The 17,190-nt window shown below is 39.7% G+C and overlaps 1 protein-coding gene across 7 annotated transcripts in view; it reads left to right on the top strand.

Annotated features, from left to right (window-relative positions):
- The window catches only part of SATB2 (SATB homeobox 2), a 248,557-nt gene that overhangs the window by 215,425 nt on the left and 15,942 nt on the right, over positions 1–17,190 (top strand). The gene's annotated exons all lie outside the window — the stretch shown is intronic.

Genomic DNA, 17,190 nt, shown 5'->3' with positions numbered 1-17,190 from the left:
AGTGCACTTTCTAAAGAAAAAAAACTCTGAAATAGACAGTGAATTGATCCAAAATTCCTCAAGGAATGTTGCATTAGGGCTGAGAGAAATATCCACATGAGCTAGGGAATACCACTGAACTCAGCTGAACCTAAGAGAGAAGTTGTGATAGATTCTTAGTATTTTTAGGTGAGTTCCTGCTATCTTTGGTTTCCTCTCTTTTAGAAATCTACCTTCATTGGGTTGGCATTTTTTTTTTTGCTTAGATTTTAGTCTCATTGAGATAAATTATGTTCTTTCTGAGAGTCAAGAGTTTAACTGATGACCCTTGCTATTATCTAAAATCAGTTACTTTGGGGGAGAAATATCAGTGAGGGTTTCAATGGTTTCTCCCCTTCGAATTGTGCCACAAAATGATTTGGTAGGCTGTGAGATTTGTCCTCCTGCTCAATGCCATCAATCCCAACTGCCGTGAAAGAGGATCACCTGATCATCTCCTTGTGTGTAGCAAGATGGGGACAGTTGAGGCAGGTGTGCATGCACGTGTGCACATGTGTGTGAAGGACGGAAGATGAGGGTGAAAGAAGGGTGGGGTGTGGTGTCTTGATCAGATAGTATATGAGAGGTGATGCAGGACGCGGTTCTGAAATGCTCTGCCTGAGGCTTCCTGTCTCCTTTCCCCTTGCTCCACCGTCACATGCCCGGGGAAGAAGCCAGAAGTCACTGGAGCCATTATGTCACTTGTCATCCAAATATTGACATCTCAGTCAGTGCTCTTGTGCTCTCATTGGTCACTTTCCAGAGTCACAGAGTGAGTTGCCCAGATCATTAGACTCGTGAGTTCACAAAGCTACTAGCACCTGCAGGAACTTTTTCTCATATTCACGGTACATTCAGAGAAGGGTGGTCACAAGGGGTACCTGGTTAATAAGTGGCAGAGCCGGCTCTCGTGGCTCTGGACGAGTGTGTGGGTGACCCATTCCCCAGAGATGAGCCCCAAGTCTTACCTTTCAGGACCAGCCTCCCCCTTCCCTCCACTGTCCTTTCTTGCTGGGGCCTTGTCCAAACACCAGGGCACCTCCCTGGAGATAATTATTTCAGCTTGCTGAGTCACATGAAGCAGTGGTTTGTAGATTTTGAGATTCAGTTGAAATTAAAAAGGGGCCCATTATAATTACCAACCTTTTATTTTAGAAAATAAATTTATTCAAAAAATTCAAGGGACACTCCTATTTATTATTCATATATTTACACAATACTCATTAAATAACAAATTAATGAAAAGGATAGCCTCAGGCAAAAGATCTTACAAATGTATACATTTAATCATATGAGAAACTCACCATCACCCTTATTTTTCTCATTTTAATGTGAATTGATCCAAACTTCTGTGTTGAACCTATGACCAGCTTCAGGAAACCACTGACTTTGTGTGGACTTTTCGTTCAGAGTCTATCTTAGTCAATCCAGGCAAGGTAAAAGGCTCCTCTGTCCATGGGGATTCTCCAGGCAAGCACACTGGAGTGGGTTACCATGTTCTCCTTTAGGGGCTCTTCCTGAATAGAAGTGAAAAATTGATTTATTATAAACATTAGTAGCACTTCTTTTTTATCATAGGATGATGGCAAAGTTGAAAATTTGGAGAAGTTTGGGATGAGAAGAGTAATACCTATTCTCCATTAAAATGAGGACCTCCCTTCATTTGGATAATGGCTCCTGCATATTCCTGTCTTTCTCTACTGTATTTCCTGTATATTCCTGTATTTCTCTACTGTTCCTGTCCAGAAATTCTCATCTCTCGAGGTCCCTGTGTTTAGGTAGCTAGAAGGGATATACAGCATCATATTTTGTATTTTAACTGACCAGTCTGAGTAAAGTAAATCTTAGAAGCAGACAGCCAATCTATTTATGAGTTTTATTACCTTTTATGTTAGTGTATCAGAACTGGAGTGTGCTAACAATATTTAATGGCTAAGAAAGAGTCAGTGTGTAATTTCCCTTCAGTCTTAAGCACTTTGTGGCTATTAACATTAACTTCTGATGTCACTAAGATAATTCACTTATTTTATAAAAAGTTATTCCTATCACTCAGCTCTTAACTAAAGAGTTTACAAATAAGGCAATTTTTTCTGCATTGACTTTTTCTCAGCCACTGACCTTGACCTCATAACTGTAGAACTCTTCAGTATATCTCTCTGTGTGTGTGTGAGTGTGATTTCTCTCAGTGGCACTGCTTTCAATGCTGTATTCATGTTTTGTGGCAAAATAGAAAGCATTTGATCAATTTTTTATTATAGTTGTGATAGGAAAAAGGAAGAGAACTTGAACTAGACAACAGAACTCTTGAAACTGGAGAATAAAGTTAGCCCAGCTTCTATGACTTTGGATAGATTGTATTCACAAAGATTCCAGACTACTCAAGTTGTCTGTGATTGTCCAAAAGTTAAGCCATTGGACTCAGGATTGAGATTCACTGGTGCTCTTGTATCAATTAAAATTTCAGAGAAACATAATTGCTTACACATTTTAGGGATTAAAAAATTTGTACATTGGTAGTATTAGGTGATGTTGCATTTTGTCTAATTAGGCAGAAAATACACTGTTATTAAACTGTTAAGTATGAGTGAAATCAGGGATTTTTAAGAGTCTCTGATTATGCAGCATATTAAAATGCACACAGAAATCCACTCTACTTGTGGTTATGGAAGAGTGCCATATAAATTTCTTTAAGTAGTTAGGGTACACTATTCCCCAGTTTTTCTTAAATTATAAAGATATGAAGTAGTGACCTTTATACATAATTACCCACCAGAGGAGTCTGTCGAATTAGGGCTCCACAGATGTATTGGATAAAAGAAGAAGCTTGGAATAAGCCCCACCCCATTCAGTGAATTCTGTGAAGTCTCTTAGAGTGAGAGCCTCTTTCCTCCCGGAAAGGGAGGACATTTTTCTTGCCTTTTGTTTGCAAATAGTTTACTAATTGGTAGTCTTATATTGCATGCAGATGTGTTTCTTTTTTTAAGCGCATGAAAGATTTTTAAAAATTCAAGACTACATTTAGAAATTAAGAAATTTCACTTAGAAATCCAGATTTCACAATCCAGAAATTCAGGAGATCTGACCCACTGGGCCACATGGCTGGCTGGTGGTCTGCATTCTGGCACACAGGATAGCAGTCTCTATCCTTCTGCACAGCCCCGCTGCCCACACGCTGTCTTCCATGCACACACATCCAGTTCACTTTGTTCATTTAGACTGCTCCTGTCCCATCAGCAGCTGGGTGAGGCCAGCTTGCCCTAAGATCCCTAAAGGCACGCGTGCCTTGCCCTGCGGGTCTTCCATGCTGCGCCATTTATTTTTCTAATTCTAACACCTCAGAGTCCTTGAAATGCATATTTGATGGAATTTCCCTTCAGGGATGAACCTAGGTTATAGTTGGGCTTGGGGCCACTGAGGGGTATGGTCAGCCCCAGAGACTTGGGGGTCCTGGGAGAACAAGATTTTTTTCCTTAGGAATTCAAATCTCTCCAGGTGATACAGATTTGATGTCATATGAAGTTATCTGATTTCTCCAGTTTTCTTGTTGGTATTCTTTTTTGAAACCCCCATTTAAGTTCCTGCTGTCTAGAAGGTGACCTTCCAGTCTCTGAATACACTTTATAAACTAGATTCACCTACACTTATGGCCCTTCAGTGGAGGCAGTATTGCCCTAGGGAGTAAAAATTGATTCTTGGGGTGCATAAAAATCTTCAGTTTACAATTGTTTATTGCTCTCCAAACGGACATAGTACATAAAGAGATGTTCTGTATGCCTGGTATTAAAATTTCATGACACGGTGGGGAGATAATTAGGAAAAAATGCCTAAAAAGGCTCCTGTGGGGAATAATAATGAAAAACGTTGCAAAATGCTAACATACAAAATGCTTATAGTTCATGTATGGATAGCACAAAGACCAACACAGATGAAATGAGATGGCATGACCAATGAAAACGCTCCATGAAAAAGATAAATTCCATTTTTTTTCACTCCAAAAGATTGGAGACAAAATTGTTTCTTGTGGTTGTAGTGATATTCCCCCTAGTGGTTATTACAACCCGAGGCCCTATAGTGAATGGATATCCTCACCTTAGAATCAAAAACTAGTTAGGCCAGGGTATTCATTATTACCAACTGTATTTTACAATTGGAAAAACTGGAGCAAAGACGGAGGGCCTTGCCTGCAGCCAGAATCGTCAGCTGAGTGAAAACACAGGCGCTTTTGGCATCCAGTCTTCCCTCTGGCCGCACTTCTCCCTTGATGCAGCAGAGAAGAAAGGACATTGCTCATGCTCTGACTAGGTCACTGAGTGGGGCTGATTGGAGAGCGTTTGCCAAATTGTTCGTGTCTGTGTAGTTTGTGCTTTATTGTTTTATTATATTTCCACCACAGTGTTTCCAGGGGTTATTTTGTAAGTTCAGGAATCCTGAGTTTGCTGCTCTGTGGTTTCCTGACAAATCCTTGTTTTAAAATTCCATGCTGTACGCTGAATAGGAATGAGACCTGGTGGAAGACAGCCGACTCCAGCCTCATACCTCGGCTCGTCTGGGTTGCTGCCCACTCAGGGGGTTCTCAGTATTTCCTCATCTGCTGAATCCTGTGCTGATGTCAGCCTATGCTGACTTTGCCCTCACGGATATGTGCAGTGTCTGGAGACATTTTTGATTACTGTAACTTGGGGATGCTACTGGCATCTGCTGGGTGGAGGCCAGGGATGCTGTCGAATGTCCCATAATGCAGACGGCAACCTCCCCTACCCTCTAGACAAAGAGGTGTCTGTTCTGCACTGTTGATAGTGCTAGGGCTAAGAAACATGTATCAAAACCCTATCAAGGTTGGGGGGAGGGTAGCTTACCTACTTTCACATGTAAGACGCTGAAGCTTAGAGAAGACCTACTCAGAGTGGGACCTTAAATCTTCATTTGTCTACCTTCACTGTTTGACTTTTTCCTCTCAACTAGAAAGAACTGCTAAACATGCTGCAGCCAGCCTTTCCCAAATATTTGCTATTAGATGATATTAGGCAAAGCTGCTTATGTCCATTCATCATTCTACGCTTCTCTGGCATTTTTGAGATAGCTTTGGAATGTGACTCTTCATTGCAAAGTTTAAGGATACTTGAAGTCTCTGATTAAGCACTGAGAATTTGATCATGCCTTTTTGCCTCAGCTATAGGGTTTATTTGTTTTTTATTTTTTCAATCTTTTGGCTGCACCACGCGGTGTGTGGGATCCTAGTTCCCAGACCCAGGGATCTAACCCATGCTCCCTGCAGTGAAAATGGAGTCTTAACCACTGGCCTGCCAAGGAAGTCCAAGCTGTAGGTATATTTTGATTTGTGAATTTGCTTTCAAAAGGACAGTGTATAAGAAAATAAATAAGCTAATTAATTAATTAATCAATTAAAGATGTTTGCAAATTCTTTAACCAGGTTACTAGAATCTCTCCCATCTTGGATTCATTCCAAGCTCCTCTTCAAAACCTGCTGTGTGAATGGTCCTAGAGGTTTGAAGCTCTACCTGAGTTATGAGGAAATGTGCAGAGAGATGCTTGTCGTTTTAGATGAAATATTACAGCAGTTGGGTATAAGGAAGTCCTCACTGGGGTAAACTTTGAGAGTCCCTAACCATCAGTCGAGAGCCACTAGCCTTTTCCGTATTCACATAATGTTATCCTGCAGGCATGTGTTTAACTTGGAGAGGTTCTTCATTTCTTTGTTACTAGTTAACCTTTCAGCACATCCGAACTTTTAAATTTGTCACTGGGAATATAGAAAGATTTGGAGGTTATTTAGAATGAACTCTTTATTCTAGAACATAGGCATTTCTATCTCAGGTTCAGCTTCTTCCAAAGTATAGTGATCAGGTTTCTCACGGTGGTGATGTCAAACAATTGAATAATTTCCTTAAAGTTGGTACCTGGTAGATTGGACATTAGCTGTGGCTTTGCTTTTTTTAGAGATTTCAGCAAGTTGTTTGTCTACTTTTTAAATTTAAAAATTTCTTAAAGTATTTTTTTTGACATGACATAGAAATTCCAGCTTAAATATTGGATATATATGAAAAGAAATTGAGGGAGATAGAACTTGATGAAAATCCACCTGTAACACTGGATATGTGTAGGTTTCTCTGAACCTGGGACTTGGAATTTGTGTAGTTCATGGATTCACCCTCTCCTTTGCTATCCTGGGTATAATATATCTTTTTCCATTGTCAGCTTCTTCCTGCTATCATTGTTTCCTTTCTTCTATTATCTTATTTACCTTTTACTCGATATTTTCTCTACCACATGACTTCTGCTTACTACTCATAGCATCTCTGAACTATAATTCCAAGCTTCTCAAAGCCTTGGCCTGCCCACCACCTCTGCTCTACTTCACAACCTTTCATCAAATCCAGCTTCTGTTACCCACTCCTTATTTACAACTTTGGATTCTTAGAGAAATTGACTGGTCCACCTTATCCCCATGAAGGCAAACTTTCTTGACACTTAATTCCCAAGCAGTAATGTGAATGCTCAATTTGGAGGTCACTGCATTTTAGAGGAAGAGCTTTGCTGGGCGCATGGTTAGAATAACCTCCAGGAGCATGGGGAGTGGAAAGCTAGCCGGCTGCACGCCACCTGCAAGCAGCCTGTGAATGGTCTGTCCTTGGGCCAAGGTCGATAGTAGTCCTGCATCTATCATGGTGGATAGTAGCAGATATGATTAACAAGTCTAATATGAAATTATCACATCAAGGGAGATTTATGTGACTTGTTCAATATAAAGTGCTGTGGATATGTAAGCAGTAGGAATCCAGTACCTAAGAGCGATTTCAAGTTTGTGTGTATCCAAAGTCTTTATAGTTCATTACAGTTTTGCTAACAATTATCATGGATGGCCATGCTCTCAGGCACTGTGTTATAGATCCAGATAGGAATTAAAATTTTATAGTAATCTGTTCTGGATCTATCTATTTACTGCTTTAAAGTGGGGTCATTGATTTGCTAGGTTTATTGTTTTAACAGTTGGAGTTAGCTTTCTACTTCTCATTCTTCATGGCGTTGTTCCAGTGTTTTTGCTGAGCGGAACTCACCCATGAGTGACTAAAACTTCACAACACACCACCTTCCAAATTAAACATCTAGGGTTAGCTACTGGTTGGAAGTGAAATGTCAGGCAGCTGGGTTCCACTTCTCCCAGGCTTTTCCTGTCCCAGGGCAGCACAAACAACCCTGTTTTCCTGAGTAACTTGCTCTTCCATAATTGTTGTGTTCCTTAAATAATAGTCCGATTGCATTTTCAAGAGGCAGTACACTTCCTTCAGGTCCTGCTGTGGGTTACTGGTAGACCCCTTGTTTTTCAGCTCCTAAAACTGAGTGGAAGGCACATTGCCCAATGCTACTCTGTGGATGAAGCAAAGAAGCAGGATTAGCTCTATTATACCAGGACCAGTGCTTCTCACTGATGGAAGCTTCTGCACTGCAAAGCGCTCAGAAACCACTAACATTGCTAACATAAATTACATTTCTTTATGCCTGTTTCTAAAGGTTTAGGGACAGCAGGGTACTCATCATGTACATTGTCATATTCTTTTCCTTCTGGTGAAATTAAAGATAGGAACATTATAAAACCTTCAGCACCTTGGCCTTTTCTTGATGTTCTGATAGGAAAATGATACTAAACATAATATTTTTGAACATAAAGCTTAGTTGTCTTTAAAAAGATGGATCAGCATATTGCTATGGAAATGTTAGGGTATCTTCTTGCCATTGTTCTATTGGCCAACTCAGTGTGGCTATTTTCTTCCTCCTTTTCTACTTTCTTCTTTCCTTGCAGTCTTCTTTTTTTCAGTAATCTGAAACACTTTTTTTTTTTTTTAAGCTGAAAGAAGTTAGGGCAATAGCTAATAAATTTTGTTTTGGGGAAAACTGATTAAATATGAGCAACGTGGAGCAAGTTGAGGGAAGCAAAATAGACTAAGTAAGTGCATTCCACATGCATCGTGCCTTCTCTCTCACCCACAAAAAACAGCAATAAACTTAAATGAAGTCACTTGTGGACACTGAGGTGTCATTGTTTTAATGAAGCTCCTTGTCCTATTTTGTCTGTGAGAAGGAAATACCTTTCTTCCTTTCTTTATACTTTTATGGGCATCTGGCAAAGTCTGGCTTTTGGTAAAGATGATTAAAATTGACTGATAAAGCTGGGCCTTCCCTGTGGTCCGGGGGTTAAGGCTATGTGCTTCCACTGCAGGGCTGCTACTTATTTATTCAACAAATATTGGTCGGGCTCCCTCAGTGTGTCGGGTATTGGTCTAGGCACTATGTGTATAATAGTAAATAAAACAGAATTTCATACATGTATAGAGCAGCTTTCCCCTTTACTCACATAGATTGCATTTTTAAACAGACTTCATTTTCCCTCTGCCTTGCCTTAATCTAGAATTCAGACTATGGTTTAGTAGAATCCATAAGCCTTACTATTCAGTTGTTTTGGGTGGCGCTAGTATAAGAACCCGCCTTCAGTGTAGGAGATATGGATTTGATCCCTGGGTCAGGAAGATCCCTTGGAGGAAGGCATGGCAACCCACTCCAGTATTCTTGCCTGGAGAATCCCATGGACAGAGGAGCCTGGTGGGCTACAGTCCATAGGGTCACAAGGAGTCAGACACAATCAAAGCAACTTAGCATGAACACACGCAAGCCTTTCTTTTCACTGTTTCAGGAACCAGAGCATCTTAGAAAGAAAGAAACTACCTTCTATTTTCAATGAACCTTTGACCAAATGGGAAAAAAGATGATAGAGTAAAGAAAAGGGCCTGGAAGTGACCTTGACTCCAGTCACAGGGCTGGGCATGTGACTTTGGACAGGAATTTTATCCTTTAGAGTTTCCTTTTACTGTTTTGTAAACTGTTAGATTATGGATTAGGTGATCTTCATCTGAAACACTGATTCTGTAAATTGGTTCATCTATTTCTGATCCTCACTGAGGATTTTAATGCAAATGAAGAAAACAAAAAATAAAACACATTGCCCCTGGGAGGTTTACGTGCATTTTGGAAAAACAAATAAGCAACAAAATAACAAATTATGAACACCTTATATGGGCTCAGAGAGATCTAGTTGATTTTCTTATGATTGACAGTTATGACAATTACAAGAGAAAGCCGGCCACTGAGTTTTAAACTATCCTAGCCAAACCTACCTACTGTGGCTTCTCAGATGTTTCTGGTTAGTGTGGAAATCTAATGTAGCTGAAAACTACTGCTGATTTTTATTAAGTCAAAGTCTGGAACTTCCCCTTGTAATGATAGACAAACTTACTTTCAATGAAAGGAAAACTGCCAAAGTTCTGAAATTCATTTATTTTATTATTACTCAGTTTAACCCTAGAAATGGGAGATCAAGAAAACTAGATAGATTTGACAGTTCTGAGGTCACAAGTTCAATTTCCTCACAAGTTGTTTCTAGATCAAATTCACTGCAAATCATATAACCCTTCACCTCTTGACATGGAATCTTTTAGGGAGTTGTGTATCACATCAAGGTCATCCTGATCACTCTGGGGCTGGGAAAATGACAGGTAAGTTGGATCAGGTGAAGGAATTCCTGTGACCAAGTCTGGAAAGCCTAGGAGGTGTGAGTATCACTTTCTATCACAGATTAGGGTGTACTGGAGTAAGCTTACACAGTGAACAGTAATGGATGTTTTTAGGAATTTTGGAAGTTGGTTTTTAAATTGTTAGTAGAATGGAACTGGCCTTGGTCAAATTATTCACACTACAAGAACTGACAAATGATTCAATTGGGACTTTTTTTTCCTCTAGAGAGTCAGTTGTTAAATATTTACCAACATAACACTGAATAGACTCCAATTAGCTTTTTTTTTAAGCCTTGTGGATATCCGTGTACTTATTTTTCATAAGTAAGATATGCTAAAAACCACTGTATGAAAGAAAGGTTAGGTGTTTCCAGAACTGAATGGCTGATTGGTATTATAGCTCACTTGTTCACTCAGATGTCAAAGCAAGTAAGCGCTAGCACCTCAGCTGTGTTTGATTCTGTGACCGCATGGATTGTAGCCTCTGTCCATGGATTTATCTAGGCCAGGATACTGGAGTGGGTAGCCATTCCCTTCTCCAGGGCATCCTCTTGTCCCAGGGAGCACACCTAGGTCTCCCGCATTGCAGGCAGATTCTTTACTGTCTGAACCATCAAAAATAGTTACATATTTAAGCCGTAGTTGTTTCTACTCTTTCCCCTTCATGCTTTCCTTTAGTTTAAATCTGTTTTTTCATGTTCATAGCATTTGTCTTTGTATTGCCTTCTGTATGTGGTATAAAAGGCTAACTTGAGTGTCTGGTTAGATTCATTTTGCAGAATCAGAACCATGTACATAATGAGTTCATAGTCTGGGATTCCCTGGTGCCAAACACCCAACAGATTTGGGTGAAAACAGGGGAAGTTATTTTAATAGAGTACTTTCTTAGATATGATGAAGTGAACCCTCACAGTGCACTTCAAAATGAGGAGTCAATTATTTTTTTTAAAGTACTCTAAACTTAGGGAGCTAAAATCTATGATATGAATGCTTAAATATATGTGGATATGGAAAGGCCTTCCTATTTCTATTACGATCTGAATGAACAGAATGTGCCAAAGTGAGCATATACTGTTTAAGTACAATATATACATGCAAATGGTTTCTTAAATATAGTTTTCCTCATTTCAGCTTTTTTGACAATTCATGTCAACAGTGTACTCGTAAGTGTGGCGCTAGCAGAGCAAACAGGGAATTGTGGTCGACAAATGTCAAATATTTCCATGTAGGTGTAATTTTAGGAGTATACTTTCGAGAGAAATCCTTATTTGAGTTTGTGCTTCATGTGAAATGAAAGCCTCCCAAAGAGATAGAGCTAAAGTAGTCAGTGTGTGTAGTACTTTAATATAGTTGTTTCCTTAGTAATGAAAGGAGAGAACCAAATTGACGGGTTCTTTTGCTTGTAAAACATAATCTGGATCAAATGCATCAGTGTGTTCTATCAGTTGACAATTCTTTGATATATCTGTATTTTAGAACTACTGATGTACCAAGGGAGAAGTTTTCTTGTCACTTTACTTGCAAGGTGTCAACCAGTTTACTTGGAGCTCCTGGAATAGATATGCTAGGGATGGCACTCTGTACTCCAATAGTCTCTTCGTATTTTGCATGTTTGAAGCAGCATTGTCCAGTACACTCTATGAACATGTAACGTCCTCTGTGTTGCCATTACTCACGTATAGAACGTGTCTGTAATCAGTTTTTATTTTATGTCACATTCATCTGCATTTGCAGCATTTCAAAGACTAGTCTGCAACATCTTGGCACAGATGGGGAAAGCAGAGTTGCTTATAAGTTCCAGAACTACAAAGACACAGATCAAACATACAATATTAATAAATAGCTTGGATAGGGGGTGGGGAGAGGGGAAGGATTAAAAATTATTTATTTAGAAAGTTGAAAGTCTCCATTTGTGATCATTACTCTGTTCTTGAAAGGAAATAGGTGCTGGATTTTATGTTTTGTTTTTTGCTCCAGTCCTCACGTTTCCCTCCTCCCCCTTCCTCCTGTTTTAAATTAAAATCTAAAGACAGCCCGAGAGAGTATATATAACTGCAAAAAGGATGTGGTAAATCATGGCAGAGGTTTGTGATCTCACAGACGCGGTGGTGTCAGGGATGAAGACCAAAGGCGAATCCTTAGCTTCCAGTGGATTTACTTGAAATCCCTCACCCTTGTAGCCTATCATGGATAATAGCATATCATGGATAATTACATTTTTACAAACGGTAGAGAAAATCATTTTGACACACACATAGTATTTTCCATCCAGACCAGCTTTTCAATCTTTTACAGCTTTCATGCATTAAGGCTCACATATTCTTTGTTTATTTTTAAAATATTATCATTAATAATAGGTTTGTTCTGTGGTCAACCTCTGAGTAGAAGACACTGAGGAAGACCCGTTTTTCCCTGTTTTCCTCAAGTCAAACATCTGATACCTTTTCCTTTGGAGAAGTTTGTGCTACTCATGTTTTTCATTTAAAAAGTTATGGCAACCAAATTTTCATGGAGATTTTTAGGAGCTTTGGTCATTTTTCAGCTTATTGCTATGTGAAAGAGAATGAATTATGTGGCAAAGCGCTGGGTGGGGAGGGAAACAGAAGAAATCATAGAAGAAATATTGTCATTGATTTGTTTGCAGTACTGTGCGATGATGTGAATTCTGGTTGGGTGAACTTAGGGAAGGTCGTCCCCATAGCCACTCAGCTGCATCAAAATCCCAGGGCCCAGGAAAAACTGGGGGATAGTATTCACTTTTCTTAACCCTTTCTGATCAGATGTGGTATTTCATTTTGAAAATGAAATTAATTCCCCTGAGGCCTTTGAAAACTTTAATAATGCACAATAAATAAAATCATATCTAATAACTCAACAGTTTCATTTGGCACCATCATCATCTTTTAGATGTACTGCAATGGCAGAAACATAAATACTTGCAGGCTTCGAAAGCCCAGCTTCTATTTGCTAAATAAACTTGGCTGCTTTAAATTCCTCTGTGTACAGTCATTAATACAATCCACTCTGACAGCATTTAATTAAAGTGCTTTTCTCTATTAAATTCATTAAAAATTCTGCCCCCACCCCAACCGCCCGCCCCGCAATGTGTATGACTGCTTTCCAGATGCTGAGTGGCAGGAACCTATGAGGCTCACTTTAAATAACTTCTGATTTCTCTTTGTAAAGTGTTTATTACATTCAATTTAGAAACTGTTAAATGTGACTTAGAAGAAAAGTCAGATTCCAAGACATATTCCCCATCCCTTCAGCAGTTTCTTTAAAAAAATAATTTAACTCATCTGAATAAACATTTATTATCAATCCTCCTAGGCACTTAAACTGGGAGGTAATAAAGATATGATTTCCATATCAGGTTGGTGAATTTGCATTACTTCTCAGCAGATCCTTGGCTTGAATACCTTTGCCTGCAGATTCAGGGAAAGCGAACAGAACAGTCCAGTATTAATAGATTATTGACAGTCTAATGTCTTGGCACCTACTTAGTCCATGAAGTATAATAACCAAGAAGCTGTCTGATATGAAAGCAGTCAATAAGATTTTCAGTGAAAACCTTTCAGTTAATTGCTGGTTGACCTTAGAGATTTCCTTTGGACAATATTGTCTTCAGTTTAGACCAAAAGGACCATATTGATTGGTAGGGTTTATTCAGAGATGATTATTTAATATCCATTGCTCCAGTATATGTGGTAAAATTTGCCTTTTCTGTGTCTACCAAATGAATTGTCTTTTTGGCAGTGCTTTCCACAAATACTCCCTTTACCAGCTCTACTTTGAAAATATCTCATTAAATCTGTTCTCTTCTCAGAAATAGAAAGTTGGGAATCTTGAAGGAACACATGATCAAGTGTTTTAATATGATAATAGAGTTTTGATAGAATTCTTTGCTCAGTCTGGAATTATAATTCCAACAGAGAATCTGACAAAGCTAAAAAGTGTGCTCTCAGTAAGACTAATTATATAATACCTTAAAAGCACTGCACCTTAAAAATGTTTTTTAATGCCAAAATGCTTTTTTGGTTTTCTTAAGTATAAATGAGATGGCTTATATTTAGTTTCTAGATTTTTTTTCATGGGTTTTTTTCCCTCCATGATTTATTTAGTTTTAGTTGTGTGGAAACAAACACATATTAATAACAAATGAGTTTTAATAAAATCTAAATAAGCCATAGAGGTGGTCATGGAGCGGCCAAGGCTGTTTCTGGCCCTAACTTGAAACCATTGACTTCACTCACTCTGGACTGTGTGATGTTGGAGCTGCAGTGATTGGCTCAAAGTGTGGGCAAAAATACTTGAATTAATTTTGTTACTTTTCTTTCCTTGTTGGTTCTTAACACAAGTTAACATCATCCTTTCTACTCTAAGGATGATCCTTTTGGCATTTAACATTTGTTTTGGAAAAGACCTACAGTGCTCTCCAGGGCAGCATTGTGTAGATAAGCAGCATCCATTCACGTTTCACTGCCATTACTGTCTCAGGGTTTTATTGTGATACATAGGACCCCCTTTTAACCAAACATCTAGTTTTTATAATTTAATTTTCTTAAAGGTTTCTTTCCTTGTGTTATATGGATTCTGTCATTGTTATTTGTTGTTTTACCTCCAGCAGCTTTTCTTGTCATAGAAACTGTCTGTTGCAGGCCTTCTGAATGCTGTTGATAGTAGAAATATTTCTGGAGACTGGGGAGGGGGCAGAAGGAAGCAAGCTGATGAATATTTCAGTTTTTATCCCTGACAACCGTGAGACCCTAAATGTACTTCTCCAAATGTCAATAGTTTTCAATCAGATAATTTCAGAGTAGGGGGTGGAATTAGAGAACTGAGTAGTGTTATTGCTCTATGCAAAGTATGTGTGTGTCTGTGAATCTAATGAATTATCATGAACTAGTATAATTTAGTCCTTCTCAGTACTAGGTGTATTTTTTTAATGAGTGTCTATATAAACTGGCCACTTTCTCTCCTCTTACAGCTATTAGGCATGTTCTAATTTCTCAGAAGACTTTTTGGTCTATATAATATAACTGTTGTAGTAGGAAATGGCAACCCACTCCAGTATTCGTGCCTGGAGAGTCTCATGGACGGAACAGTCTAGTGGGCTGCAGGCCATGTGGTCGCAAGGAGTCAGACATGACTGAGTGACTAACATGCAGTACCATGCAATATGACTATTGGGATTCCCAGATGGTGCTAGTGGTAAAAAATCCACTTGCCAATGCAGGAGATGCAAAATATGCAGGTTCAATCCCTGGGTCTGGAAGATCCCCTGGAGAAGGAAATGGCAACCTGCTCCAGTATCCTTGCTTGAAGAATCCCATGGATAGAGGAGCCTGCTGGGCTACAGTCCATGGGGCTGCAAAGAGTTGAACATGACTGAGCTCGCACACACCTTGGATACGGCTGTTACCAACACAGATGTGTTCTGGAAATTTTAGGGTGAATTTTAAGAATTTTAAGCTTCAACTGTTCGTGTAGAACACAGTGCCTGACCCTGTGCTAAGTGCAGAGTGTGTGAACGTAACACAGAATCTATCTCTGAGGAGCTCTCAGATTTGTGGAGAGATGGGTTTGTGGACAGATGACAGTAATGCAGCGTGCAAGTAAGTTCAGAGAAAGAGAGGAACAACGTCTAAAGCCTGGCGGGCTGGAGGACCCGGAACGCTTCCAGGAAGTGGTGCTGCTCTGGGTCCCTTCCAGAATTCCTCACAAGAGGCACTTTCCAGACAGGGGACAGGGGAGGCAAAGGCGTTGAGACTGGAATACAAGTGTGAGGACTGGCGCTTTTCGAGTCGTTGGAGCACAGCCTGAAAGGCTGCATTGAGGAGCACAGGCAGGGCACCCCGCTTTCCAGAGTGCGCGGGAGGCCGTGAAGATCTTGGCAAGGTGTCCTGTTGGCTGTAGCAGCAAGGCCGTTTGGGAAATAAACTAACTCAGGCAAGAGATTGTAAAGGTCTCTATAACAACGGTGCGAGTAGGATGGAGAAGGGAAATTAACCCAGCAACTATTTACAAGGGATAATCAGCAGCAGGTGGGATTGGCTAGATGTGGAGGTTCAGGTGGGGGGAAGGAGTCAGTGAGAACTCTCGGATCGTAGTTAGGGCAGTTTGAGGGTCTTGGAACACCAGTCGAGAACATTAATGATTGATGTCCTGATAATGTCGGTTGTAATTGTGTTTGTTTTGTACTGAGTTTTCAGCTATTAAATTAAATCCACCCCTAAGCAGCTTCACATTTGGAAGTATAATGACTTGACAGTTCTAGTTTCTGAGGACGACCTACACAGGATAAGCAAATATGCTTAGAAAAGCCAAGGCAATGTGGCACAGAGACAAAATCGGACTTGCTTTGTGAAGCCGGGTAGATAAGGATGCCGCATGACTGGTCTCATGGGGATAGAGTGGTTCATCTGCAGCTTGGAAACTGAAGGCTTTCTTGTGGGAAAAGGAATTGTCTGTCCAGGTCCTTTGCCCCACGGAGTCAGGAGCTGGGGTTTCTCTTCCCAGGGGCCACCCTTGGTGCCCGGGGAGATAAAGACTTGTGTTCTTGAGTAAACTCTAGTCTGAGTAAGACTGCCTGACCCTGTAGGCGCTCCACCTCTCACCTGGTGTACTTACTACAACGTTTAGAAGCAGAAGTTCCTCCATACCTGGTTACTGTTAATACATTAATGTGGAGAATGTAAAACCAGTATCCTCATAATGAATTAAATGTGGTTTCAAATTTAAAAGAATACTCTAGAATGACCCTTCTGGATGTTTTACTTCACATGATTTAATTTTTCCATATTTTTTTTTCTTGAAAGAAATAATACCAAGGAAGCCAGTCTCTGATGAAATTACGTGAAGTTGAAAACTAAAGGCTATATTTGATAAGCTCTCCTTTGACACCTTTTCTTCGCTCAGCCACAAGGAATCTTTGCTGACACTCTCTAGAGATCAGTGGCTTTCACCTCACTGTCTGAGGAGAAAACGACTCTTTGATCATTTGACTTTGTTTACCCAGTTTGGACATTACGATATAATAAACCATAATATGTCCATGGAGTGGTAATTCTAGATACTTTGTCTTTTACCAGAGTGGTTGATTATAATGCACTGCTTAAGATTTGCTTTCTATAAAAGGAATATTTGTACTTTTATGTGTTTGATTCACACAGTGCAGTTTTCTCGAGTCCTGTTATTAAGTGGTTACGTCCAGAAAGCAAAAAATATGCTGAGGTAGTGTTTTATTGGTGAACATCTAATATTTTCACTGACCGTAACTGTCAGATTGTTCTGACTTCTGAGTGCCCCAGCTGTAAAAATCATACAGAAAATGGGGCCTATCAGAGGATTCTAAACAGCCTCATGTGAGACCTCAAACACATGGATTACCTTCTTTTTTCTTTTTTGCCCTGAAGTAAAGAATCTAATCCAAACACCCTTTTTCCTTAAATAATTTAAGCCCTCTTCTTTGAGAAGCTGGAAATCAACATAACTGCTGTGTCACTCATGCCATTACAATTATGGGGAATTTTCATCTTAAGCTGAGTCTCGTCTGAGTTCTGTCAGGATAAAAATCTCCTTCTTCTGC

The sequence above is a fragment of the Odocoileus virginianus genome, chromosome 30 (genome assembly GCF_023699985.2).
Source record: "Odocoileus virginianus isolate 20LAN1187 ecotype Illinois chromosome 30, Ovbor_1.2, whole genome shotgun sequence".
Lineage (NCBI taxonomy): Eukaryota > Metazoa > Chordata > Mammalia > Artiodactyla > Cervidae > Odocoileus > Odocoileus virginianus.
This window is presented reverse-complemented; position numbering and strand designations above follow the sequence as displayed.